Source organism: Felis catus, chromosome D1, assembly GCF_018350175.1.
Source record: "Felis catus isolate Fca126 chromosome D1, F.catus_Fca126_mat1.0, whole genome shotgun sequence".
In the NCBI taxonomy this organism is placed as follows: Eukaryota; Metazoa; Chordata; class Mammalia; order Carnivora; family Felidae; genus Felis; species Felis catus.
In genome coordinates, this window is record NC_058377.1 from 24849376 (window position 1) to 24877067 (window position 27692).

Consider the following 27692-nt stretch of genomic DNA (forward strand, 5'->3'; position numbering starts at 1 on the left):
CACACTACATAATTGAGTTGGATTTATTTCTGGGGTGTACAGATGGTTCAATATACACAAATCTGTGAATGTGTTATACCACATTAACAAAATGAAAGACAAAACTTATAAGATTATCTTAATAAATGCAGAAAACACATGTGACAAAATTCAACATCCTTTCATGATAAAAAATCTCCACAAATTAGAAATAGAAGGAATTTACATCACCATAATAAAGGCCATATATCACAAATCTACACTTAATACTCAATGTTGAAAGCCTGAAAATTTTTTCTCTAAGAGCAGAAATTAGACGTGTGTTCTCAATCACATCACATCTATTCTAAATGGTACTAGACGTCTTAGCCAGGGCAGTTAGACAACAGAAAGAAAAGCCATCGAAATCAGAAAGGAAGAGGTAGAATTATCTCTAGCTGAAGATTACCTAATCTTATACATAGAAAATTCTTTATGATTCTACTAAGATTTTGTTAGAACTAATAAACAAATTAGGCAAAGTTACAGAATACAAAGTTACAAGATACAGGATACAGTAATCGGTTGCATTTGTATGCACTAACAGCAAACTGTTGGAAAGAGAAATATAACAAAAACATTTTCATTTACAACAGTATAAAAAGCAATTAAACATTTAGGAATAAACTTAGCCAAAGAGATGAAAGGCTTTTATACTGAAAATTATAAAATACTTATTAAAAAAAGAAGAAGGACACAAATAAATGAAAAGTTATCCAGTCTTTGGATCAGAAGACTTTATATCATTAAAAGGACCAGACTACCCAAAGCAATCTACAGATTCAATGCTATTCCTATCAAAATCCCATTGGCATTTTTCACAGGAATTAAAAAAATCAATCTAAAATTTGTATAAAACCACAAAAGATCCTGAATAGCAGAAACAACTTTGAGAAGGAAAAACACTGGAGGTGTCACTCTTCTGACCTCAAACCGTATTACAAAGATACAGTAATCAAAGCAGTATAGTACTGGCATAAAAATAGACACCTAGACCAGTGAACAGAATTGAGAGCCCAGAAATAAGCCCTCACATATGCAGTCAACTAATACTTGACAAGAAACCCATACCCCTCAAAGGGGGAAAGGATAGTCTCTTCAATACATGGTTTTGGGAAATTAGATGCCTACATGCAAAAGAATAAAACTAGACCCTTATGGGGCACCTGGGTGGCTCAGTTGGTTAAGCATCCGACTTTGGCTCAGGTCATGATTTCACAGTTGGTGGGTTTGAGCTCCGTCTTGGGCTCTGTGCTACAGCTCGGAGCTTTGAGCCTGCCTTGGATTCTCTGTCTCCCTGTCTCTCTGTCCCAACCCCCACTCATGCTCTGTCTCTGTCTCTCAAAAATGAATAAACATTTAAAAATTTAAAAAACAACAACTAGACCCCTGTCTTCCACCACTCATGAAATTAACTAAAAATGTAATAAAGACTTCAATGCAAGGCCTAAAATTGTAAAACTACTCGAAGAAAATTTAGAGAAAAATCTCCTTGGTTTTTGGATATGACACCAAAGCATAATCAATGAAAACAACAATAAATAAGCATGACTACATCAAACTAAAATAAATTGCTTAACAGCAAAAGAAATGATTAAAAAGATTGAAATAACAGCCAATGAAATGGGTAGATATATTTGTAAACCATATATCTGTTTTCCAAAGTATATAAGAAACATATACAACCCAAGAGCAAAACGCAAATAATCTGATTATAAATGGGCAGTGGACCTGAAGAGTTTTGTTTGTTTGTTTGTTTTTGTTTTTGTTTTTGTTTTTGTTTTTTTCTGAAAAAGGTAACACAAATGGCGGGCACATGAAAATGTACATGGAAAAAAACAAAAAACAAACAAATAAAAAAAAACAGGTACATGAAAAGGTGCTCAACATCACTAATCATCAGGGAAATCAAATCAAAATACAGTGATGTCACCTCTCACATCTTTTAAAATGACTTTTATCAAAAAGACAGCAGGGTGCCTGGGTGGCTCAGTTGGTTGAGGGCCCGACTTCAGCTCAGGTAATGATGTCACATTTCGTGGGTTCCAGCCCCACGTTGGGCTCTGTGCTGACAACTCAGAGCCTGCTTCGGGTTCTGTGTCTCCCTCTCTCTCTACCCCTCCCCTGCTCCTGCTCTGTCTCTCAAAAATGAATAAATGTTAAAAAGAAGTTTAAAAAAAATAAATAAGACAACAGATAAGTGTTGGTGAGAATGGAGAAAAGGGAATCTTTATACCGTGGGTAGAAGTGTAATTTGGTGCAGCCATTATGAAACCAGTGTGCAGATTTCTCAAAAAATTAAAAATAGAACTACCAAATGATCCAGCAATCTCACTTCTGGATAATGAACTCAGCATCTCCAAGAGATATGTGCACTCCCATGCTTTCTCAAGCATTATTAACAATAGCCAAAATATTAATAAAACAAAACAAAACAAAACAAAACCTAAATGTCCATCAGTGGATGGATGGGTGGATAAGAAGATGTGGTATATATACACGATGGGATATTATTCAACTACGAGAAGAAGGAAATACATTTGCAACAGCATGGATGAAATTAGAGGACATTATACTAAGGGAAGTTATGCATAGAAAGTCACATACTGTGTAATCTCATTTATATGTGGAATCTAAAAAACAAAAAAACAAAAAACGACTGATTTCATAGAAAAATAGCTTAGAATGGTGGTTACCAGGGGTAGAAGGTGGGAGAGATGGGGAAATGCTGTTAAGAATGTACAAGACAAGAGAGAGAGCAGGGAAGGGGCAGAGAGAGAAGGAGTCACAGAATCCAAAGCAGGCTCTGGGCTCTGAGCTGTCAGCACAGAGCCCGATGTGGGGCTCAAACCCACAAACACAAGATCATGACCTGAGCCAAAGTCGGACGCTCAACTGATGAGCCACCCAGGTGCCCCAGAATGTACAAGACCTTAATTATAAGATTAATAAGCTATGGGGATCCAATGTACAGCATGGTGACTATAATTAATACCATCTCGGGTACTTGAAATTTGCTAAGAGAGTGAACGTTAAGCATTCTTATCTCACACACGACAAAAGGGAACTATGTAGGTGATGGATGTGTTGATCTGATTTTGGCATTCATTCACAAAGTATACTTATGTTAAACCATCACATTTGTGTACTTTAAATATATACAGTTTTACTTGTCAACTATACCTCAAAAAAGATGAAAAAATTATTTTTAAAAAAACACTGAACAAGGCTAGGAATAGAAAGGAACTTCCTCAACTGACAATGAGTATTTATGAAAAATTCACAGGTTAACATCATATTTGTTTAAGAAAGGCTGAATCTTACTCCCAAAGATCAGGAACAAGACAAAAATTCTCTCTTTTGCCACTGCTATTTGACATTACCCTGGAGGCTCTAGAGTTGTGAATAGACAAGAAAAAGGAATAAAATGTGTCCGAATTTGGAAAAGAAGTAAAACTATCTCTACTTCCAGATGACATAATCTTCTGCAGAGAAAATCCTGAGGTTTCTGCTAAACAGTTACTAGTAACAATTTAAAAATTCAACAATGTGGTATTCATTATATTTTTATATACTAGCATTGAGAAAAAAGTTATTTATAATAGCAGGAAAAATAATAAAATATACATAAATAAATGTAAACCCTCCAAAAAAACCCTGCAAGATTTCCACACAAACTATAAAATATTGTTGAATTTTTTTAAATAAAATCTAAATAAATGGGAATACATATCATGTTCATGGATCAGAAGACTTCATATTGTTAAAACAGAAATACTGTTCAAATTGGCATACCAAATTCAGGGCAATCCCTACAAACTTATAGCTGTCATTTTGCAGAAGTTGACAAGATGATTGCAAAATTCATATGGAAATGCAAGGAATTCAGAACAGCCAAAACAAACTTGAATACAAAAAAACAGTTTGAAGGACTTACATATTCTAATATCAAAACTGGCTACAAAATGACAGTAATGAAAATGACGTGTTACTGGCAAAAAACAATAGATATATAGGTCAATGGTATAGAACTGAGAACTTGCAATTAAACTGTCGCATTAATGGCTACTTGATTTTTTACAAGAATGTCAAAGAATGAAATCTTTTCTATAAAAGGCACTGAGATAACTGGATATCCACATACAAAAAAAAAAAAAAAAAGTCAATTTGTTCCCTTGATTACCCCATACATAAAAAGTAGCTCAGTATCAGGGCACCTGCGTGGCTCAGTCAGCGACTTCGGCGCAGGCCATGATCTCAGGGTTTGTGAGTTCGAGCCCTGCATTGGGCTCATTCCTGTCAGTGCAGAGCCCATTTCAGATCCTCTATCCACTCCTCTGCTCCTCCCCCTCTGACACTCTCTCTCAAAAAAGTAAATAAACATTAAAAAAAAATAAGTATGGATCGTGGACCTAAATGCGCTAAAACTGTAAGACTTCTTGAAGAAAATATGTAATTAAATCCTTATGGCCTTGGGTTAGGCAATTGTTTCTTATATGCAACACCAAAACACAAATGAGAAAAGAAAAAAAAAAGATAAATTGGACTTTAAAGTACATTTACTTTTCAACAATAAAAAGATACCTTAAATTAAATTAGTTAATTTTTTTCATTATTTATTTTTTAGAGAGAGAGAGACACTGAATGCGAGCAGGGGAGGAGCAGAGAGAGAGGGAGACACAGAATCTGAAGCAGGCTCCAGGCTCTGAGCTGTCAGCACAGAGCCTGATGTGGGGCTCAAACCCATGAACCATGAGATCGTGACCTGAGCTGAAGTCAGTTGCTTAACTGACTGAGCCACCCAGGTGCCCCAAGATACCTTTATTTTAAAAGTGAGCGAAGGGCTGGAATCCTTAGAATGTTAAATCCTTAGATATTCTTCCAAAGATATAAAAATGTCCAAGCAACACATTAATTAAAAGATCTTCGACATCATTAATTATGAGGAAAATGTAAATCAAAATCCCTATAAGATACCACTTTACACCTGCTAAGATGGCCAAAATAAAAAAAGACGAACAATAACACATTTTGGGAAGGATTCAAAAATTTGAGCCCTCAAAAATTGCATATGGAAGGTAAAATCGTTCAACCACTTTGGAGAAAACAGTTGCTCAATTCCTTAAGATGCGCAACAGAAATTCCATATGACCCAGCAATTCCAATCCTAGAAACTGACCCAAGAGAAATGAAAATATATGTAGACACAAAAAGTTGTAAATGAATGTTCATAGCAGCATTATTCATCATAGCCAAAATGTGGAACCAACCTACATGCCCATTAACTAAAGAATGGATTTTTTAACGGTGGTATATCCATATAACAGGATATTGTTTAGCAATAAATAAAACGAAGTACAGAGACATACTACAACATAGAAGAACCAGAAAGCACTACGCCAAGTGAAATAAGCAGTCCCCAAAGATCGCATACTGTATCATTCCATTTATGTGAGATATCCATAGAGACAAATGGTAGATTAGCGGTTCCCTGGCCCTGGGGCACAGGAAGGAGAAGTGGGAATGGGAAATGATTGCTAATGACTACGGAATTTCTTTCTGCAGTGATGAAAATGTTTAAAAAATTATTGCAATGGGGCACCTGGATGGCTCAATTGGTTAAACATCTGACTCTTGATTTTGGCTCAGATCATGATCTCACAGTAAATGAGTTTGAGCACTGCAATGGTCTCTGTGCTGACAGCATGGAGCCTGCTTGGGATTCTCTCTCTCCCTCTCTCTCTCCCCTTCCCTGGCTCGCTCTCTCTCTTTCTCTCTCTCTCTCTCTTTCTCAATAAATGAATAAACTTAAGTTTAAAAAAAATGAATAAAATTCTGCACAACTAAAAAAAAAATGGCTGCATAACTCTCAATATACCCAAACACACCAGACTCTATCATTTAAATGGATGAATTTTATGGTACATGAAATTTATGCTAATAGTTCCGTAAAAAATAATTTAAATAAAGACACTGTAGTGGGAGTGTAAAAGAAAAGTACTAATTAAACCCAGGGCCAAGAGATTTAAAAAGGCTTCCTGGAAAAAGTGGCAACACATTAATAGAGGTGTCATGTAACCAATATAATTATTGGAGTAGAAAAGTAAGATATTTTCTGACAAAAATACTTCTCTAGCTAGATATTCTGAAGCTAGATACTGGATAAGATCTCTAATTCTTATGAATCTGACTTGACAATTTAATCCTTTGTTCAATCTCATAGGCAAAGGACTTTCTAGACATTGGAATAGCAGATAAGGAGTTCCTGAGATATAGAATAATCTAAGTAGGGCCCAGAAATGCTTATTGTCATTAGAAATATAGATTAAAGATAGGAGTGACATAAGATGAATCAAGAAAGGAAAGTAGGAGTCAGCTATAAAGAGCCTTAAATATGATAATAAAGGGTTAGACTTTGTTCTCAAGGCTATGTGGTCACTAAAATTATTAAAGGAAGGCGATGACATAGTCAATTTTTATATTAAGAAGGATATCGCTGTCTGAAGTAAGAGTAGACTTAAGAGTAAGCCAGATGCATAATTGAGGCAGGAATATGAAATAGTTGCAAAAAAATAAAGGATAGAGATTAACATGGACCTTATCTACAGTGGAAACAGTTAAGCATTTAAAAAGTAAAGAGATGTGGAGTCCATAAGTGATATAACTGAGAGAAATTGCTAAGTTTGTGGGTAAAAAACGTGAAGGGAGAAGTGTTGGGGGCAACAAGTGAACAGCGATATCATTTTCTGATACAAGAAATATGGGAGAAGCATTAGGCTTATTGACAGGAGAGACAAGAAGCTGAAATTTGGAAAAGATGAGTTTGAGCTGCCTGTAAGGCAACTATGTGGAGATGTACAGGGGCCTCGTGGGGTAAGGCTGTGATGAATCTTGAGTTTGGAGAGCTGTTGATCTGAAGATAATGGCCGAAGCCATGACATTGAATGAAATCATCCAGGAAGAATGCATATGGCAAATGCATATGAACTTAAGGGTGGACTTCTGGAAAGCACAGAGGAACTAAAGAATTTAAAAAACAAAACAAACGAAACAGGAGAAGTGATGTCAGAGAGGCCAAGAAACTAAAGTTTCCAGGGAACTGTGGCCAAAGGGTCAACGTTTCAGAGACTTCAAGCATCTCAAAAGCTGGAAAATGTTCACTCCCTCCATATATGTGTATATATATATATATATATATATATATATATATATATGATGACCTTTATAGGGTGGTTTCAAAGAAGTTGTAGAGATGAGAAGCTAGAATAGTCAACGGACACTTTAACAGAAAGCAGAGAAATCTACATCAAGAGGGAAACTGAGAACAAAGGAAGTTGGTGCTTTGTTCGCTTATTTGTAGAAGACACTATAGCTTGTTTCAAGGCTTTTTGGAAAAAAAAAGTGCATAATTAAGTGATCAGTTTTCTTGAAGAATTGAAAAGGAATGAATTCATGAGGACAGACAGAAATTAGCTTTAGGGAGATATACAATCCGGTGTAAGGAAAGAGAAGAAGGGAAGAATTACTGTGGGTGTGGCTGTTTGGTGGATAGGTTATGAGTGTTCTCTGTTAACTTCTACTTTGTCTGAAAATTAGAGGAAATGGAGGCATTAGAAAAGAGTTAAAAATAAGAGGTGTTTGGGACGACTGGGTGGCTCATTTGGTTGAGTGTCTAAATCTTGATTTCAGCTCAGGTCATGATCCCAGGGCCATGGGATTGAGTCCCGTGTTGGGATCCACACTGAATTTGGAGCCTGCTTGGGATTCTCTCTCCCTCTCCCTCTGTCCTTTCCCATGCTCTCTCTCTCTCCTCTCTCTCTCTCTCTCTCTCTCTCTCTCTCTCTCTCTCTCATTCTCTTAAGAAAAATTAAGAGGTGTTGGCATTTGGTGCCTTTAGGAGAATGGTGAAGGTATGAAATATTCATTATGGGGAATGGGAGAGAGCTGGGTATAGAGGCCATATTGAAGCTCTGTTGAGTTTAGAGACCACATGTCACACACATTCTCCTTGGATGTTTCTCTCTAGAAATGTTCAGCAGGCCAAGTGTGGTACCGAGAAAGAGGAGTTAGATATAATCAGGGTCAGTCCCAAATGGACAATTTCAAATTCTAGCTGTACAGTGAAGGACTGATCACTGTCTCCCCCAATCTGAAATGTAATGTAAACTTAATGAAGACAAGGACCTTATTTATTTTACTTTTCATTTGTATATCTGTTATCTAGCATGCAGCTTTGAAGGTTTGAGAAAATTAAAAAAAAAAACAAAACATGAAGGTATGAACTTTAGGAATATTCAGTTATACTCATGGCAGCCCTTATTTTATGTTGTAACATATCCATTAATAAACTATTTTAGTAAATACCTATTTTCATGTCTTATATAATCGAATAGTCTTGAGGATATAGACTGTTTTGATAAGCATAATTATGTATGTTTTTTTTTATTTTTTACTTTTATTCTTTAAAGTTTTTATTCAAATTCCAGTTAGTTAACATACATTTTAATATTAGTTTCAGGTATATAATTTAGTGATTCAACTTTCCATACAACACTCAATGCTCATGACAAGTGCAGTCCCAACCCCATCACCTATTTAAAACCCCCTCACTTCCCCTCTGGTAACCATCAATTTGTTCTCTATAGTTAAGAGTCTGTTTTTGACTTCTCTCTCTCTCTTTTCCCTTTGCTTGTTTGTATTGTTTCTTAAATTCCATGAATGAATGAAATCATATAGTATTTGTCTTTCTCTGACTACTTTCATTTAGCATAATACTCTCTAGCTCCATCCACGTTGTTGCAAATGGCAAGATTTCGTTCTTTTTCATGGCTGAGTAATATTCTAGTGTGTGTGTGTGTGTGTGTGTGTGTGTGTGTGTGTGTGTGTACACCATTTTTCCTTATTCATTCATCAGTGGATGGGTACCTGGGATATTTCCATATTTTGACTATTGTAGATAACGCTGCTATAAATATTGGGGTGGATGTAAACCTTCGAATTAGTATTTTTGTATTCTTTGGGTAAATACCTAGTAGTGCAATTGCTGGATCATACAGTAGTTGTATTTTTAACATTTTAAGGAATCTCCATACTATTTTCCAGAGTGGCTGCCCCAGTTTGCACCCCCATCAACAGTGCAAGAGGGTTCCCCTTTCTCCACTTCCTTGCCAACACCCATTGTTTCTTGTTTTGTTTTTTTTTTTTTTAGCCATTTTGACAGGTGTGAGGTGATATCTCATTGTAGTTCCCTGATGATCAGTGATGTTGATTCTTTCATGTGTCTGTTGGTCATCTGTATGTCTTCTTTGGAAAAATGTCTATTTAATATCTTATGCCCATTTGTCAATCGGATTATTCATTTTTGGGGTGTTAAGTTTTATAAGTTCTTTATATATTTTGGATATGTCATTTGCAAACATCTTCTCCCATTCCACAGGCTGCCTTTCCATTTTGTTTATTGTTTGATGAAGCCTAAATAGTTTATTTTTGCTTTTGTTCTCCTTGCCTCAGGAGACATACCTAGAAAGAAGTTGCTACAGCCGATGTCAAAGGAGTTAATGCCTGTGTTCTCGTCTAGGATTTTTATCATTTCAGGTCTCATATTTAGGTCTCCTATCAATTTTGAATTTATGTTGTGTATGGTGTAAAAAAGTAGTCCAGTTTAATTCTTCTGCATATTGCCATCCTGTTTTCCCAACACCATTTGTTTGAGACTGTTTTTCTTTTCCCCATTGGGTATTCTTTCCTGCTTTGTCAAAGATTAAGCATTATTGACCATATAGTTGTGGATTCATTTCTGGGCTTTGTATTCTATTCTATTCACCTGTGTGTCTATGTTTGTGCCAGTACTGTACTATTTTGATCACTACACCCTTGTAAAATATACCTTGAAATCTGAAATTGTGGTGCCTCAACTTTGCTTTTCTTTTGCAAGGTTGCTTTGCCTATTTGGAGTCTTTTGTGGTTCCATAAAAATTTTAGGGTTGTTTGTTCTAGCTCTGTGAAAAATGCTGTTGTCGTTTTGATAGGGATTGAATTAAATATGTAGATCACTTTGGGTAGTATAGACATTTTAACAATATTTGCTTTTCTAATCCATGAGCATAGATTTCTTTGCATTTCTTTGTGTTACCTTCAGTTTCTTTCATCACTGTTTTATAGTTTTCAGAGTATAGGTCTTTCAACTTTTTGGTTAGATTTATTCCCAGTTATCTTATTGTTTTACATTACACTAATTCAAAACTGCATACTTTTAACTTATGATCAATGCTAGCACACTGAATATCATGCAGAATAATTTCAGCATCAATTAACAGAATACTGATGCTATGGACTAAATGTTTGTGTCCCTCCAAAGTCCATATGTGGAAGCCCTAACCTCCAATGTGATATTATTAGGAGGGGAGGCCTTTTGGAGGCGATTAAGGTTCTCATGGTGGGATTAGTGCCCTTATAAGAAGAGACCACTAATCCCACCATGAGAGGTTCAGTTGGCTGAGTGTCTGACTTTGGCTTGGGTCTTGATCTCGGGGTTCATGAGTTCAAGTCCCACATCAGGCTCTGTGCTGTCAGCCTGTCACTGCAGAGCTCGCTTCAGATCCTCTGTCCTCTTCTTTCTGCCCTTCCCCCACTTGTGCTTTCCCCAAAATAAATAAATATTAAAAAAGTAGAAGAGACCACAGAGCTTGCTTTCTTTTTCTGATGTGGCAAGACACAGCAAGAAAACAGACATCTGGAAGCTAGGAAGAGACTAGTACCAGGAAGCTAATCTGCTGGTACCTTGATCATGTTCTTCCCAACCTTCAGAACTGTAAGAAATACATGCCTGTTGTTCAAGCCACTCATTCTATGACTTTCTGTTATAGAAGCCAGAGTTGACTCTGACAAATGGTCTATTATTTAAAAGATAAAAACATTTATCTCACATGATGACATATCTTGAGGTTAATTTTGCCACAGATGGTGTTCAGAAGCTCCAAGATTAAGCGTTGTTTTCATCCTTCAGCTCCTCTGTCCACAGAATGGTGGCTTCCTTTTGTCTGACTTCTTCTGTGGTGGCAAGATGGCTTCCACAGGTCAAAGCATCATGTCTGAAAATCATCATATCCAAAAATTGATCCATTTTTCTACCTCCTACCATCTTGTTTCTCATGAAAGAAAATCTTTCCTAAAATCTAATAAACTTTCCCTCAGGTCCTCTGTCCGGGGTTGGATGACATTCTTGCTAAAAAGGAGGCTGGGAAATCAGAATTGTGGCACTGTTGGTCTCTACTGTAAGAGGCCAGCCTACAGTAAGGACAAAGGGTCAGGGAAAGCTTGCCGGGTAGGCAGCATTGGAGACTTCATGCCAGATGCTTGATATGGATCTGTTGGAAGTTAATGCCCTCAGAACCCTTAGAAAAACGGCATATCATGGCAATGTGGCCTTGTGACCTATCACTTGGAGCCAACTCGCCCTCCTTCTTAGCCCTCCTCTAGGTCACTGACTACCCCCCAAAGCTTTCATTGGGTACCCCAGGTGGGTCTGGCCTTTCTGAAGTGACCCGCATGCTAAAATTGCCCCTTCCTCTAGCAGAACCTTCTCAATCAAAATTCACATTGCTGGAGGTGTTTGGTCAAATGAAATAACTAACTCATGCTTAAAAATACAAAAGACAAAGCCTTAACTCTCTTCCCAGGAGAAGTTTCCATTTAAAAGAGAATTTCCTTCATCTAAATTATTGTATAATTAAACACACAAAATCAATCAATCCATCAATCAATGTGTAATTAGGGAAAGTTTGGAGGAACAATTTTGAATGTGGAGCATTGTAAAGCCTAGGGTATGTCGAGAATGTTTTTCTCCCTTTCGGGCCTAATTGCCTTACCCCCGTTCTCTGAGAATTTGAGTGGAAAGGAGAAATGTCCCTATGTGTTTCCCTTCTCTCTGCTCTTTACCACTAGGGAACTCAGGTATACCTACTATATGGCACATAAACACAGACACACAAGGTATATGTCATCAGCCAGTGCCTCCAATGATGGAGGATAGAGCCATAGCATGTTTTTTTTTTAAATTTTTTTAATGATTATTTATTTTGAGAGAGAGGTGTCGGTGGGGGCAAAGAGAGAGGAGAGAGAGAGAATCCCAACCAGGCTCTGTGCCGTCAGCACAAAACCCTATGCAGGGTCAAGTCCCACAAACCATGAGATCATGACCTGAACGGAATCCAGGAGTTGGATGCCTAACTGACATAGCTTCCCAGGCACCCCTGGTTTTTAAGACTCTATTCTCCAATGCAATGCATGTGTCTTAAATACACATAGCAAATAGCTGAACTTATTAGGGACCTAGAAGGTATTGGAACAAAGTTATGCAATGAGGCTGAAAATACATTGGTCCCTTCAGAGAGAAGGTGTGCTCCTATATCATGATCATACATGCATTTCCATCAACTCATACCTGCTTCCTTAAAGAATAATTTCCTAATTTGCTTAAAGTCTAGAATAGCCTCACTATCATTGTGACTTTTACTAAATACTCCATATATCTGTTTTTAAAAGGCCCATCTTCCAATATATTGTATTTGATTTTTCCTTAAGACAAAGGACAAAATTGTGCTAGGCATTAAAGGGCCAAAGTATTGATGCAAGAAGACAGTAATGAATTGCTTGCACTCTAGTAACTACCATCTTGCCCACAAACTCCTTGAGAGAACAGCAAATAAGTCATTTTTTCTGGGTGTATGGTCAAAATTTCCTTACTCTCTCTCTCTCTCTCTCTCTCTCTCTCTCTCTCTATATATATATATATATATATATATATTTTTTTTTTTTTTTTTTTTTTTCTAAATGCTTCCTATCCCTTTCACAATAGCTTCCGGAAATTCAGTTTTGAAAGCAATATGTATTAGAGCCGAAATCAAATACTCCCCATTTAGTCTCATCCACTGGGTGTTGCATTCTGTCAAGCTCACCAACTAATTGTAAGTCTTGACAATATAGAAACCATATTTTACATAGCTTAGGTCCTAAGACCCTGCACTCAGCAAAGTACCCTGACTACGGTGGGTGCTTGCCCATACCATTGTTATTTCAAATTGAAGATTCCAATAGTAATGATAACCCATCCGCATTCCTGGAGACAAGCTTGGACCTGGTGCTGCAGCTCTGAGTATCACCTTCCCAACCACCCACCGGTATGCTTCCAGATGCCCCCCCCCCACAGATGACCAGGGATACAGTATTTAGATCTGAATGCAGGATGTGAAGATCTTATCCTCAGATTAAGAAGCAATTGCCTTTCAGTATCTACAATTGTGGAATCTAGAGGTGCATTTTGAGAAAATTCTTACATGTTCTTTTTAACCAATGTCTTTACTTTACCCAGGATGCATAAAGATCTACTTGGCATTGTGATTCAGTAAGGGAGAAATTAGAAGCTCCACCAGAAATACATGAATTCTCTTCCAGGTATATAGTGGTTTAAAGAAAACTGCTGTGATTGTAGATGGGTCCCCGTATTAGTTCCTTATGGCTGCTGTAACAAGATACTGTGAACTGTATGGCTTAAACAACAGAAATTTACTGGTGCCCAATTCCGTAGGCTAGAAGTCCAAGATCAAGGTGTAGGCAGTTTTAGGGCACCTGGATGGCTCTGTTGGTTCAGCATCCAACTCTTGATTTTTGACTCAGGTCATGATCTCGCAGTTTGTGAGATCGAGCCCCATGACGGGCCCTACTCTGACAGTATAGACCCTGCTTAGGGTTCTCCCTCTCCCTCTCTCTCTGCCCCTCTGCTGCTAGGTGTATGCTCTCGCTAGGTAAATAAAGAAACTTTAAAAAATGAGAGCAAATTTGTAAGCATTTTTACAAAGGTGTAGGCAATCTTATTTATTTGTTTGTTTATTTTTGAGGGCTGTGAGGGAGAATCTCTTCCATGCTTTTCCCTTAACTTCTGGTGGTTTGCTAGCCGTCTTTGGCATTCCTTTGCTTGGAGATGTATCACCCTGATTTCCACCTTCAGCTTTACTTTGCATTCTCTGTGTGTATGTCTGTTTCTGCGTCCAAATTTCCCATTTTTCTAAGGATACCAGTCATATTTGATTAAGGTTATCCTAATGACTTCATTTGATCTTGATTAAATTCTGGAAAGGTCCTATCTCCAAATAAGGTCATTTCAGAGGTACAGGGGATTAGGACTCCCAACATACCTTTTTTGGGGGAGAGGTGATGCAATTCAACCCACGGCCATCTCGGCCTAGTGTGTCCCATGCACATGGTTATTTTAATATTAATTATATATATATACACGGTTTTATTTATTTCCACTGTAAAACAACATTCTCATTACATGATCAGCCCAGGTAAATGAAATACTGCTGCTTGAAAATAGGGCCTCTGAGGGGTGCCTGTGTGATTCAGTCAGTTGAGCATCTGACTCTTGATTTCAGCTCAGGTCATGATCCCAGGGCTGTGGGATCGAGGCCCTTGCGAGGCTCTCTGCTGAGCTTGGAGCTTGCTTGAGATTCTCTCTCTCCCTCTGCCCCTCTCCCTCACTCTCTCTTTCTACCTAAAAAGGAAAAGAAAAAAAAAAGAGAGGTTTTGGCTCTGGAGCAAAGGATCATCAGAATGGGGAAGGAATGTTTGACCAACAGCGGGAAGTCCTGCACACTTGCAGAGAGGATACATGGTGGGTTGGTGGGCAGGGCTTCTTCAGGCAATGAGGAGCCAAAGAAGTTGGAAGGGTGGGAAGACTCCGTATTGCTTGTTTCTGAAAAGCTAAATGGAATCTGGCAGCCAAAGTTACAGTTTGAGTGTCTAGTGCTCACCTAACAGGGTCACCATCTGGAGGGGCTGTTGGCTATAACCAACCCGATGGAATTTCCGAGCCTTTGTTTCTTGACAATAATAGCTACCATGTCCTGGGATCTTACCATATCCCAAGTAACGTGTTGAGCACTGCCTTACAGTATTGAATCCTCCATTCCTGAGCATCCTGTACTCAAGCTTGGCCACGAGAAAGCCCGCACAGATGAGAGAATGAGGTTCAGAGTGGCCGGCTACCTTTCCCAGCACTGTTATTGGAGAGTTTGAACCCTCCTTATTGGAGTTCAGAGTTTCGATCTTTGACACGTCGTTGCCCTTAGAATCAATGCCTTTCCTCTTCCTAGTTCGTGCTAGTGACGCCGTGCAGTGAGAATGCACCACTAGACTGCAGTCGACACCCACCCCCCAACTGGCAAGCATGGTGCATGAGGAACATCTCAGCGGCCCGAGATCTGCGGCCAGCTGATGAGCCCATTCTGTTGTTGCTTTCGTAAGAGTCAGAACTGGGCGGCATACACACAAGTCAGTGGAACGTATGTGAACTCTTGCCCCGCAGGAAAGACAACTCTGGTTCTTTTCTCACCCTCTCACCTGTCGTAGGCTAAATGTTTGCGCCCTGCCCCTCCAATTCGTATGTTGAGACTTAGTCCCCAGTATGATGATATTTGGAGGTGTGGCCCTTGGGAGGTTTGTAGGTCTTGAGGGTGGAGCCCTCAAGAATGGAATCAGTACCCTCAAAAGAGACCCCGGAGAGCTCCCTTGCCCTTTCCACCATCTAAGGACACAGTGAGAAGACAGCTCTTCGTCTCCAAACCAGGAAGTGGGCTCTTGCCTGACACTGCATCTGCCTGCACCTTGATCTTGGATTTGCCAGCCTCCAGAACCGTGACGAATGTATGTTTGTTGTTTAAACCCCCTGGTTTGTGGCATTCTGTGATACAACAGCCTAAATGACTAAGACATCACCCTCACCCCAAATCCCTCTAGTACTTCTATCCTATCCCTGCTCTAGTAACCCCAGTGTATAACTTTGGAGATGATGGCCTCTGTGTGATTTTATCTCCTCTCTTCCTTCAACTTCCAAGTCTCTTTTTGCTTTTTTTTTTCTTTTCTTTTCTCTTACAAAGTAGAAGACAGCCAGACTTCATTTGACTGTGCTTTACAGCAGAAACCACAGAAAGCAGAAAGATCGTTGATTATATAAGTGCAATTTAGGGGATAAGATTTGTTAGTTAACTTCTGTTTTTCATAACTGCTTTGGCGACAGAGCTTTCAACAGTTTTCAAAAAGCTGTAGGGAAATGTGCGTGAACAGAAGCGTTCATGCACGTGAGTGTGCGCATGTGTGAGAATCTATATATTCAAAATGTATAGTTTCGTTAACAGAGATAAAAGTTACTGTATTATTTTCTAGAGCGACCACCTGCCAAGTCCATTATAACAGCTTCACCTTAGAGACAGTCCTGTCATTCCTGTAACAAAAATAAATAAATAAACCAGTAGGTACACTTACCTCCCCACCGTAGACACATAGTTCTTCTCATTTTATAGGAAAATGTGATATTATTAAGAAAACTAAGTTTTTCTGTGACTTACTTATAACGTATGAAGTTAGCATTAATGTTAACTAAGGTGATTATATTCTCCAGTCATATGTCACTTGGGTGTATGGAGAAGGGGGGCTGGCTAGATAGGGTTAGAAGCTGGCCAACATGGTTCAAGTCCTGTGTAGGTAACCTTTTTCATCCTTCTTTAAAATAAAGCAACTTGAGGGGCTGCTGGGTGACTCAGTCAGTTAAGCATCCCACTCTGGGTTTCAGCTCAGGTCATGATCTCACGGGTTTGTGAGACTGAGACCCACGTTGGGCTCTGTGCTGACAGTTGGGACCCTGCTTTGGATTCTCTCCCTCCCTCTCTCTCTGCCCCTCGCCACTCTATTTCAGAATAAATAAATAAACTTAAAAATAGAATAAAATAGGGGCTCCTGGGTGGCTCAGTCGGTTGGGCGTCCGACTTCGGCTCGGGTCATGATCTCGCGGTCCGTGAGTTCAAGCCCCTCGACGGGCTCTGTGCTGACCGCTCAGAGCCTGGATCCTGTTTCGGATTCTGTGTCTCCTTCTCTCTCTGCCCCTCCCCTGCTCATGCTCTGTCTTTCTCTGTCTCAAAAATAAATAAATGTTTAAAAAAAATTTTTAATATAATAAAATAAAACAATAAAATAAAATAAAATAAAATAAAATAAAATAAAATAAAATAAAACAACCTTAAGGGAAGGAGAGCAAGACTAGAGCATACTTTTCACAAAAGTTAGACTGTTGAGAATAGGAACCTAAGAGACTGCTGCAGGAATCTGAAATTCCTGAATGTGTTGGGTTTGAAATTCGAAAGTCTTATTTCAAGGGTTTTCTATTAGATAGTTTACCCTAAGACTAACTCGAATACCATGACTGACTGACAAAATACAACCAGGCTTTTTTTGTCATTTTATTGATTATATATATATATATATATATATATATATATTCAGAAGAGTGTTCCTACCACAAACGTGCAGCTTGTGAATTTTTACAAAAAAAACACATGTGTGTGCACAGGACCTAGATTGAGAAACAAGTATTACCTGTGCCTGGAAATTCCCTCATTCTCCTTTCCAGTTCTTCTCTTCCCCTCTCCACACTATTCTGCGAATCAGGCTTTAAAAAAATGTCTTTTGATTGTGCCTACACGCCTCTATTTACCTGGAGACAAACCACAGAAATAGCCTATGAGCATTTGAGGGAAAAGACATTGTATGGTCTGTCCTGGAGCTTGGCTGTGAGGACCGCCACCTGCAGGGGGCTCCCGTGATGAGAGGTTGACGTGTCTAGGTACTACTCATCATGAGATTTCAGGATGGAATCAGCCTGCAGAGGTCCTCACCTTGCAAACTACTAGCTCTTCTTTCTCTGCAGAACATGAATTAAACAAGCATTTGAAATAGTCACTGTGAACGTACAAGGTCGGTCTCAGCTGGTGAATCCTTAATTGGGGTAGATACCTGTGCTCTCCACCTTTCTTTAGGCACATCCCACCCATCTTCCCTGTTCTCTGAGCTTCTTTGTCTTAAGACATGGTATTTTCCTAATATTACAGATCATGATCTCTCTGGGCATGATTTCAGCCACAGACTGAAACATGGTTAATATTTCTAGATACTGTCCTTCTCTGTCAGTGTGTCAGGCAGCTTGTGAAGGTGAACTTATACTACTCTCTACGTTGCCTATAAGACATATCTTAGCTATATCTTTTGAGTAATATTAATATTTTTTTTACTTTATAATTTTTACTCACAGGACTGCACATGGGTAAAAACATCTTTTTCAAAACATTTGTTAATCAGGGGTGGAATCCACATAAAGTGCTGTGGTCAGAAAAAGATGAGTACTTCTGACGGTGAAGAAGTTTCCCCCAATTCCTTCTCTCCTACACTAAGAAATCATAGCCTTCAGGGATGGTGGGGCACAAGTGGAGTCTGTCTGTTCTCACCCCAACTGAAAAACATGAGTGAATGAATGAATGAATGAATGAACTGCTTATTTTGTACCTTTAGCAAACTACAGCAAACAAAACTTTATCCTTGAGTCCATATTAGATTTTGAGCAGACAAAATTCAATACTAATTCAAGTTTAATTGAAGAATGAATTCAGCACATACTAGATAAAATTGACAAGTTATCTAGCACCTAGTGGTCTCAGTTTTATCCCTGCAAAACGTGTTTTCAGCATTCCCTTTTAGCATGAGGACTGATGGAGGTCTGTGAGTCCATTGTCACAGGGAAGTGTTGTACAAAAATAAATTGCTAGGTCTCTCTTCATGTTGCCCAGAGGCCAAGAGAAGGGCACTCTCTTTGAGTTGTTATTTTGCCTCAAGAAATCTGTTGAGTTACCACATGGGGAGATGTAGTTTCTTGCTAGAATTATAAGCTATCTTTGTAAATAAAAAGATCACCACCAACCCATCCTCTACACTACAGGAACTCTACCCAGTTTTGACATAATGTTGATCCCATGTTCCTTATGACAATAGGTCATTTTCAGGCTGGTGGCTGGAAAGGGTGCTTTCTGTGGCAATGGAAACACACACACACACACACACACACACACACACACACAAACGCACACACACACGCAAACGCACACACGCACACATGCACACACACACACAATTTACTGGCCCATCAATGGATCATGCCCTGAACTCTGGAATCACTACCACGATTTTAAAACTAACTGAATTAGACAGGCATTCTGGAACATATGCTCTATTTCCATGGAACATGCAAGGGTCTCATTCCATCTGAATATCTAATTAGCTTTTCTTAACTACGTTAGCAGAATGCCTATTACAAAGCTATTTTTTAGGATGAAGGGGGGGAAAAACATAGTTATCTGCAAGCAAACAGAATTCTGATGTCTCTGTGAAACCCGAATCTATCTTCTTGAAAACCATCATATTCTCTAATCCTCATTAGATGTGAATTGCGCAAAGGGAGATTGTATACCATTGTCATAAATAGCACACGTTTTGCAATCAGACATCCTGACTCTGGTGTTTTCTAGCCATGTGATCTTAGGAGTGTAAATTACTGGGTCTGTGTACTAATTTCCTCCCTTGTAAATAATAATATCTTCCTTGGAGTGCTCTCATGAGGATTAAATGAGCTAATGCACATTCAAAGCTTAGAATAGTGTCTAGCACTTAGTAGGTACTCATTCAACTGAAGTTTTTATTATTATTCACATCGTGTCCACTTATGGAGACATAAAGGAGTGAATTGATTCATTTCCATTATCCAGCACTAATATTTCTTCTGGTCTTCTAGCAACACTGCCTTCTCAGGCATGCTCTTTATATTCTAAATTGTGGGGGGGGAGAAAAATCCACATGATCCAAATTATTTCGTGCCATTAAAGCACTTATGTTCTAAATGATGGGCAATCAAATCTCACGCTTCAGAGACTAGGTTGATCGTTAAAAAGTCTCCATTCTTTCTAAATGTGGGTGCTCCATAGCAGATGGTGCTGTCGGTGATATAGTGTCCTTCCTACAATGAGCAAGGATGGTTTAATAGGGCCTTACCTTTGCAAAGCAATTTCCTTGCTAGTTAAGAGTGTGTGCTCAGAAGCCAAATTATGCAGGTTATACTCCCGCTCCTTCATTTACTTATTGTTTAACCTTGGATAAGTTATTAAATTTCTCTTATCCTTAGCTTCTCTAGCGGTGAAATGGAAATAGTAACAGTAATTACCTCAACACGTTGTCATGAGTGTTTGATGCGGTAACGAGACGATGCATGTAAAGCTTCTAGCCATGCCTGGCATGGAGTTTTACTACTAACTTTATTATCCGTTATAATGTTATTTTTACCAGTGTCTACTTGTTTGGGCTCTACTCCTGGCATAAAAGGATGCTGAGTCGTGATAGTTTACATCACAAGAGGGTAATAACCCCATTGTTGTGTTTTTTAAATGTTTATTTATTTATTTTGAGAGAGAGAGAGAGAGAGAGAGAGAGAGAGCAGGGGAGGGGCAGAGAGAGAGGGAGAGATAGGATCTCAAGCAGGCTCCGAACTGTCAGTGCAGAGCCCGGCATGGGGCTTGAACTCATGATCCAAACCATGAGATCATGACCTGAGCCAAAATCAAGAGTCAAAGGCTCAAACGACTGAGCCACCCAGGCTCCCCAACACCATTGTCGTTTTTAGGAAAACTGGAATAACCCCAGTTACAAACTTAGCATGTCATTACAAACCGTTGAGGAGAGAGTGAATGAATCTCTGTGATAACCAGCAAATAACTCTAGGTCCATTTCATGGCAAAACAGAGGTTTCTTTTGTTAATGATATGATCAAGTGGTAACTTCAGACGGACTCTGGCATTCTGAACCTGGTTTTATATTGTCCCCTCATTGATATCAGAATATTGCTATTGGGTGCTCTTGCTTCCAGTTTCTCTAAGCGGACAGGGCAAGGAAATTTTTGTGTGCGTACCAACCCGTGTTCCAGAGACACATGTCTGTCTGTGGCCATCTGTGTGTGTTGAGCTAGAGATGTGTTAATAGTGATGTCATTCCCACCTTGATCATTCTAGTCTCCTACCCTTTCTTGTGTGTACATAACTTCCCGCTGCAACATTGAGCAACCTGGCTCCCACCATCTGCCATCATGTTAGTTGCTCCGTTCAAATACAAGCATGTGGCAGCATCAGAACTGTTAATCTCTACTCCAGTGGGAACGTCTTTATCAGCTGGAACACAGTGCCTACGGGCAACCTGTGTTGCCTTTAGTCTTATAGATTCATTGCAGTCTTACAGTTCCGTAGATCAGCGCCCTTGCCCCTCAGCTCCTTCAGTGAGGTGTTCCATAGATTTGTAATACAGTCAGATCGTTTTGCCAGTGTCTGCATTCCATCCCGGAATCCTGTGACCTTTTCAATGAATTTCTAGGGCCGTCTGGGTGGCTCAGTCGGTTATGCGTCGGACTCTTAATTTTGGTTCAGGTCATGATCTCAGGGTTCGTGGGTTCTAGCCCCGTATCAGGCTCTACACCACGGGTGCGGAGCCTGCTTGAGATTCTCTTTCTCTCCCTCTCTCTGCCCCTTAACTGCTCGCTCTCTCTCAAAATAAATACATAAACTTAAAAAAATTGTAAAAACTAAATTTACACACATTAAGGTTCACTCCTTAATGATGTAAAGTTCTATGCTGTAAAGTTTTCTGGATTTTGACAAGCGCACGGTGTCATATATTCACCATGACAGTGCCATACATAATAGTCTCATCTCCCTAAAAAGTTCTCTGGGCTTCATCTATTCAACGCTGCACTCCCCAGTGCCCCTAGCAACCATTGATTTTTTACTGTCTCTTCAGTTTTGCCTTCTTTAAAATGTCATATAATTTAAATCACAGAGTGTGTAGCCATTTTGAGCCTGGCTTCTTCCACTTAGAAATATATATTTAAGGCTCACCCTTGTCTTTTCACAGCTCAGTTCGCTTCCCCACCCTCCACCTCCTGGTTCCTGGAAACTACCACTTTAGTCTCTGTTTCTATGAATATGGCTTTTTTTTTTTTTTAGATGCCATAGATAAGTGATGTCATACAGTGTTTGTTTTTCTCTGTCTGACTTACTTCGCTTAGCATGACACTTTCAAGGTCCATCTATACAGGTCTTAAAATCAGTTATATAAATAGGAGTGCCTTTGCTGGATCTTGTGACAAGACTATGTTTACCTCTGTAAGAAACTGCTATTCTAGGCTCCAGGGTGGCTATGGATTTGCATTTTTATCAGCAATGAAGGAGATTTCTTGTTCCTTCACATCCTTGCCAGCAATTGGTTTTGTCAGTTCGGGGGGATTTTAAGCCATTTTAATAGATGTGTATTGGTATCTCATTGTATTAATTTTTAATTTAATTCTCTAATGACAGATGATGTTGAGAAACCCTTTATATGTGTATTTTCTATCAGCATATTTTCTTTGTTGAGGTATCTGTCAGAACTTTCCCCCAACTAGGTTGTTTTTCCACCGTTGAGTTCTAAACATTCTTTGTATATTTTTACTATGAGTCTTTTATCAAATACGTGTTTTGTGAATATTTTCTCCCAGTCTTTGGCTTTCTTTCTATTCTCTTAATAGTGTTTTCCTCACAGTAGGAGTGTTTGATTTTGATAAAGTCCACCTTACCCCTTTCATTCTTTCATGGCTCATTGTCCTTGTCTGTTTTCTCTAAAACCTCAAACTCAAGGTCCAATAAATTTTGTCTTATTATTATTTTTCAGAGATTTTACAGCTTCTATTTTAGATTAAAGCCTAAGATATTTTGAGTTTATTTTTGCGAAATGTGTAAAGTCTGTGCCTGTGTTCATGTTTTGTTTGTTGCATCTGGTTGCACAATTGTTTCAGCTGAAAGACCATACTTTTTCTATTGAATTGCCTTTGTGCCTTTACCAAAGATCAGTTGACTACATTTTGCGAGTCTTTTTCTGGGCCCTCTCTTCCATCCCATTAATCTACATGTCTATTTTCTCTGAATATCATGCTATCTTGATTACACTACCATCACGGTAAAGTCTTGAAAATGGATAATCTGACTCTTTCCTCCTTGTACTTCTTCCCCAGCACAGTGTTAGCTATTGTAGATCTTGTGACTTTCCACATAAACTTCAGAATCAGTCTGTCAACACCTACAAAATAGATTCCTGAGGTCTTAATTGGAATTTTGTTGAATGTAAGGATCAAGTTGGAAAGAATTGACATCCTAATGACAGGAAGTCTCCCAATCTATGAACATGGAATACCTTTCCTCTCACTTAGATGTTTGATTTCTTTCATCAGAGTTTTGTAATTTTTTGCGTATAGACATGGCATGTATTTTGTTAAATTTATGCGTATTTCATGGCTTTAGTTTTATTGCAACTATCATGTTTTGTTTGTATTCAAATTCTGTTAATTGCAAGTATATAGGAAATAAATTTATTTATTTAAATAATTAATTATCAGTTAATTAACCTAATTAATAATGTAATAATTTTAATTAATTATTGATTGATTGATTTCATTATTTAAATAAACTTGCATTATGCAAACTTACATTTTGCATTCTGCAAACTTAAATAAACTTGCATTCTGCGTGCATGTTAATTTGTTCTGGGAGTTGTTGTTTTTTGTCGCTACTTATGTCAGTTTTATTTCCTCCTTTCCAATTTTATAGCTTACATTCCTTTTTATATGTGTCTGATTGCACTAACTAGCAATCCAGAATGATGATGAACATGAGTGGTGATGGACACCCTTGCCTTGATCTTGGTCATAGGGAAAAAAGTTTCCAAAGTATTTGGTATTATGATTTTTCTTCTTAAATTAGTTGATATCATGGATTATACTGATTAATTTTCAGATGCCAAACAAGACTTGTATACTTGGATTACATTCAACTTCTGATGGCCTATAATTCTTTTTATACATTGTTGAATTTAATTTGCTACTATTTTGTTGAGGATTTGTGCATCTATATCCATAAATGATTTTGATCTATGGTTTTCCTTTCTTGTAATATATATTTTGGTATTAGTGTAATGCTGGCCTCATAAAATAAATTAGGAAGTGTTCCCTCTGTATCTATATTCTGGCAAAGAGTGTTGAGAATTGATATCATTTCTTGCTTAAATGTCTGGTGGAATTCATTAGTGCTTTCTTTTTGGGAGGAGTTCTTTGCTTTCTATTTTATAAAGTTTCTAGTTATTGGCTCAATTTCTTTAGCAGCTATAGACCTATTAGGATTATGTCTCCTTTTGTGAATTTTGATTGTGTCTTACAAGGAATTGGTCCATTTTATCTATGTTATCAAATTTGTTTGCCAATAGGCTGTTTATAATATTACTTTATTATCATTATACTAACCATGGGATTAATAGTAATTCCCTATTTTTTATTAAGATATTAGAAATGTGTGCCTAAGTAAAGGTGCATCAATTTCATCGATAATTTGGAAGAACCAAATTTGGTTTCATTGATTTTCTCTGTTGATTGCCTGTGTTCAATGCCATTGATTTTTACTCATCTTTTCGTCTGTTTGCTTAGGCTTAAATTGCTCTTCCTTTTCTAGTTTCATAAGATGGAAATTTGAGTTATTAACTTTGGATTTCTTCTTTTCTGATGTGCATATTAATAGTATGCATTTCTCTCTAAATACTGCTTTTGCTACATCCTCCTGATTTTGATAAGTTGTGCTTTCCTTTTCATTAGTTCAAAATTCTTTACAACTTCTCTTGTGACATCTTTGTTGCATGTGAAATTGAGAAGTGTGTTGTTTGATTTCTAAAAATTAGAAATTGTTCTAGCTATCTCAGCTATCTAGATAGCTAGATTTTCTAACTATCTTTTTGTTATTGATTTCTAGTTTAATTGCATTGTGGTCTAAGAGCCAACTTTTATGGTTTCTATTATTTAAAAGTTTTTAAGGTGTGTTTTATGATCTGGTCCAGAATATGGTCTACATCATCAGTAAATGTTTCATGTAAGCTCGAGAAGAGTAAGTTGTCTGTTGTGTGTGGAGAATTCTATAAATGTCAAATAGATCAAGTTGATAGGTACTGTTTAGCGCAACTTGATTCTTACTGATTTTCTGCCTGCTTAGCCTATCAATTACTGAAAAGGGGGTGCTCTAGTCTCCAACTACAGTAGTCGATTTGTCAGTTCTGTCAGTTTCTTGTCTCACATACTTTGATGCCACATAATTAGTTACATACAGTAGATTTTGTTTGCTTGTTTTTACAGCTTAATTGTTTTACTTTTACTTATTCTTTCTCTGATGACCTTTCTGTTAGCTTGTAGACCTGAGTTTTCATTCTGAGTTTCATTTTCATTTTCCCTGAAAGCTATCTTTTTTTAATAATTTCTTTCAGGGCAGGTATGCTGGCAATAAATTACCTCATTTTTTTTCAAAAATCTTTATTTCTTCTTTGTTTGTGAAGGAGCATTTCACTGGATATAGAATTCTAGGTTGGATTTTTTTTTCTTTCTTTCTATTCTTTATTCCAGCACGGTTTCTGCCCAGAAACCTACTATGTAAGGTGGCTTTATTCCTCCCTCTGGCTTTCTTCAAAATTTCTTTCTGCCTTTGAGTTTTGTCTTCGATTTTCCATTGCTAGGGATATGATATCCCTACTTGTGTTTTTTTGGTATTTAGCCCACTTAGTATCCCTTGAGCATCTTGGATCTGTGGTTTAGCATTTGTAATTAAGTTTATAAAGTTTTCAGATATTGTCACTTTACATATTCTTTTCTGCTCCATTCTTCCTTCTCCTTCTATTATACTAATTAACTGTATGTTCCATCTTTTGAAATTATTCCCAAAGTTCTTTATTTAAAAAAAAAATTTAATTATGCCTCATGCAATATTGGAGACATACTCCTATATATTTTTTAAGTATTTATGTATGTATATATGTATTTTTAGTAATCTGTACAAGCAATGTGGGGCCCAAACTTATGACCCAGAGATCAAGAGTTGCATGCTTTTCTGACCAAGCCAACCAGATGCCCCATCCCATAGTTCTTTGATATTTTTTCCTTATTTTTTCTCTTTGCATTTCAGTTTGGGAAGTTCTGTTGACTTATGTTCAAGCTCACTGATTCTTTCCTCAGCTCTCTCCAGTCCACTGATGAGACCATCAAAGACACTGTTCTTTTCTGTTACCATGTTTTTCATTTCCAGCATTTCCTTTTGATTATTTCTTAGCGTTTCCATGTCTCTGCTTATATTACTCATCTGTCTGGGCCGTGTTTAATGTTTGTTCATGCCAGATGCTTCAAATTCTTCTAGTGTCCTAGTTTTTGTCTTTCCTCTAGACATCTGGCTTCCCTAAGAAATTTTCCTCAGAGACCGTCTGTATAAAGGATTCACTACAAAATCCATTTTCACTTAAAATGTGACATTTTAGGAACCTGGATTTTAAAAAGGTGATCTAGTGGCAAAAGTGCATGAATTACAAGCAATGCAACCGAACAGATTACCTGGTTCTGAAAGTCGAAATCCTTCTTTTTTCAATATAAAACTATAAGAAAAAGGCAATTCTAGATGCTTCAGAAAAACTGCTACTCTTAAGCAAATGAATGAAAAACCAACCTGATCAGGGTGAAGAAAGACTAATACAAAGATATACAATAGTAGAATTGTTTTAAAATCCACCTGTGAACAATAAAAAGAAAAATTTCACAATGTTTATATCTTTCTTTAGGTAGGATATTCCAAATGCATTCCCTCACCAACCAGAAGACAGTGGGAGCTTAGGATGCACTGTGCTAGACAGAAACAGTGAACTAGGGACCAGACTCCTTCATTCATATGCCTAGTCATTTGACAAACATTTACCTAGTGTTTTCTATTTGCCCGGCATTGTGAGATGGTCTTACAAACTCATTCTGGGAAATTATGCAAATCATTTTTATCTCTTTGAGTTAAGATAGTGAGTATGGGTGTCCTTTGAAACGCATATAACAGCATATAGTTTTATTTATTTTTAGTTTACTTTAAATATAGTTTACACGCATTCTAAACAAACATGTGTAAGCACGTTCGTTTACATGTACTGTGTTTATATATAAAAGAGGATATTTGAACTACATTTCAGAAGCTCAGCAGGGATTATGCTTTTTCATTAGTTTTATGTATCTGACTCCTTATTTCCATAGTACCGCTCCCCAGGTTTCCTTACATGTGCTTTTCTCCCGGGATAAAAGCTCAGTTTTGCTGGCTCAGTTTTGGGATCCATCATCCTAGAACTTTGGCTTTGATGTTACAAAGGTAGAGGATGTGTTAGCAGTGTCTCACAGTTTAGGTAGAATTTGTTGTGGTTTCGTGGTGCAGGTGGAAAAGTTGTGCCAAAGAACGTGCCTGAGTGAGTCAAGGCAGGGTTTAGAGGAAGTGACACTAAGCTTCAGTCTATAGGCATTATACAGAGTGATTTATCGGTATCTACTTCCCTCACATGGAAAGAGCTCTCTAGCCAGAAGTGAGTCTAATTTCCACCCATTATGCTTACTGGAGCAGTACGCCATGCTGTCCAAAGTAGATAAAAACTGGAGACTCTTTCTGTATGATACTCGTTGAATGACTTAGAAATAAATTAAGTTCTAAGCACGGCGAATGAATAGCTTCAAGGCACGTGCGTTTATCCTAATATGCCAACTCTGTCCTTCCTCCAGAACCTCAGTCGTTATGCCCAGCAAGTTTCCTCAGTGGGAGTTGGGTGGATCATGGCACAGGACATCTAAACTTTAAGAAGAAGCTTTTGCTTCACCTCCTGGAGGCTATTAACATATCCTGCTG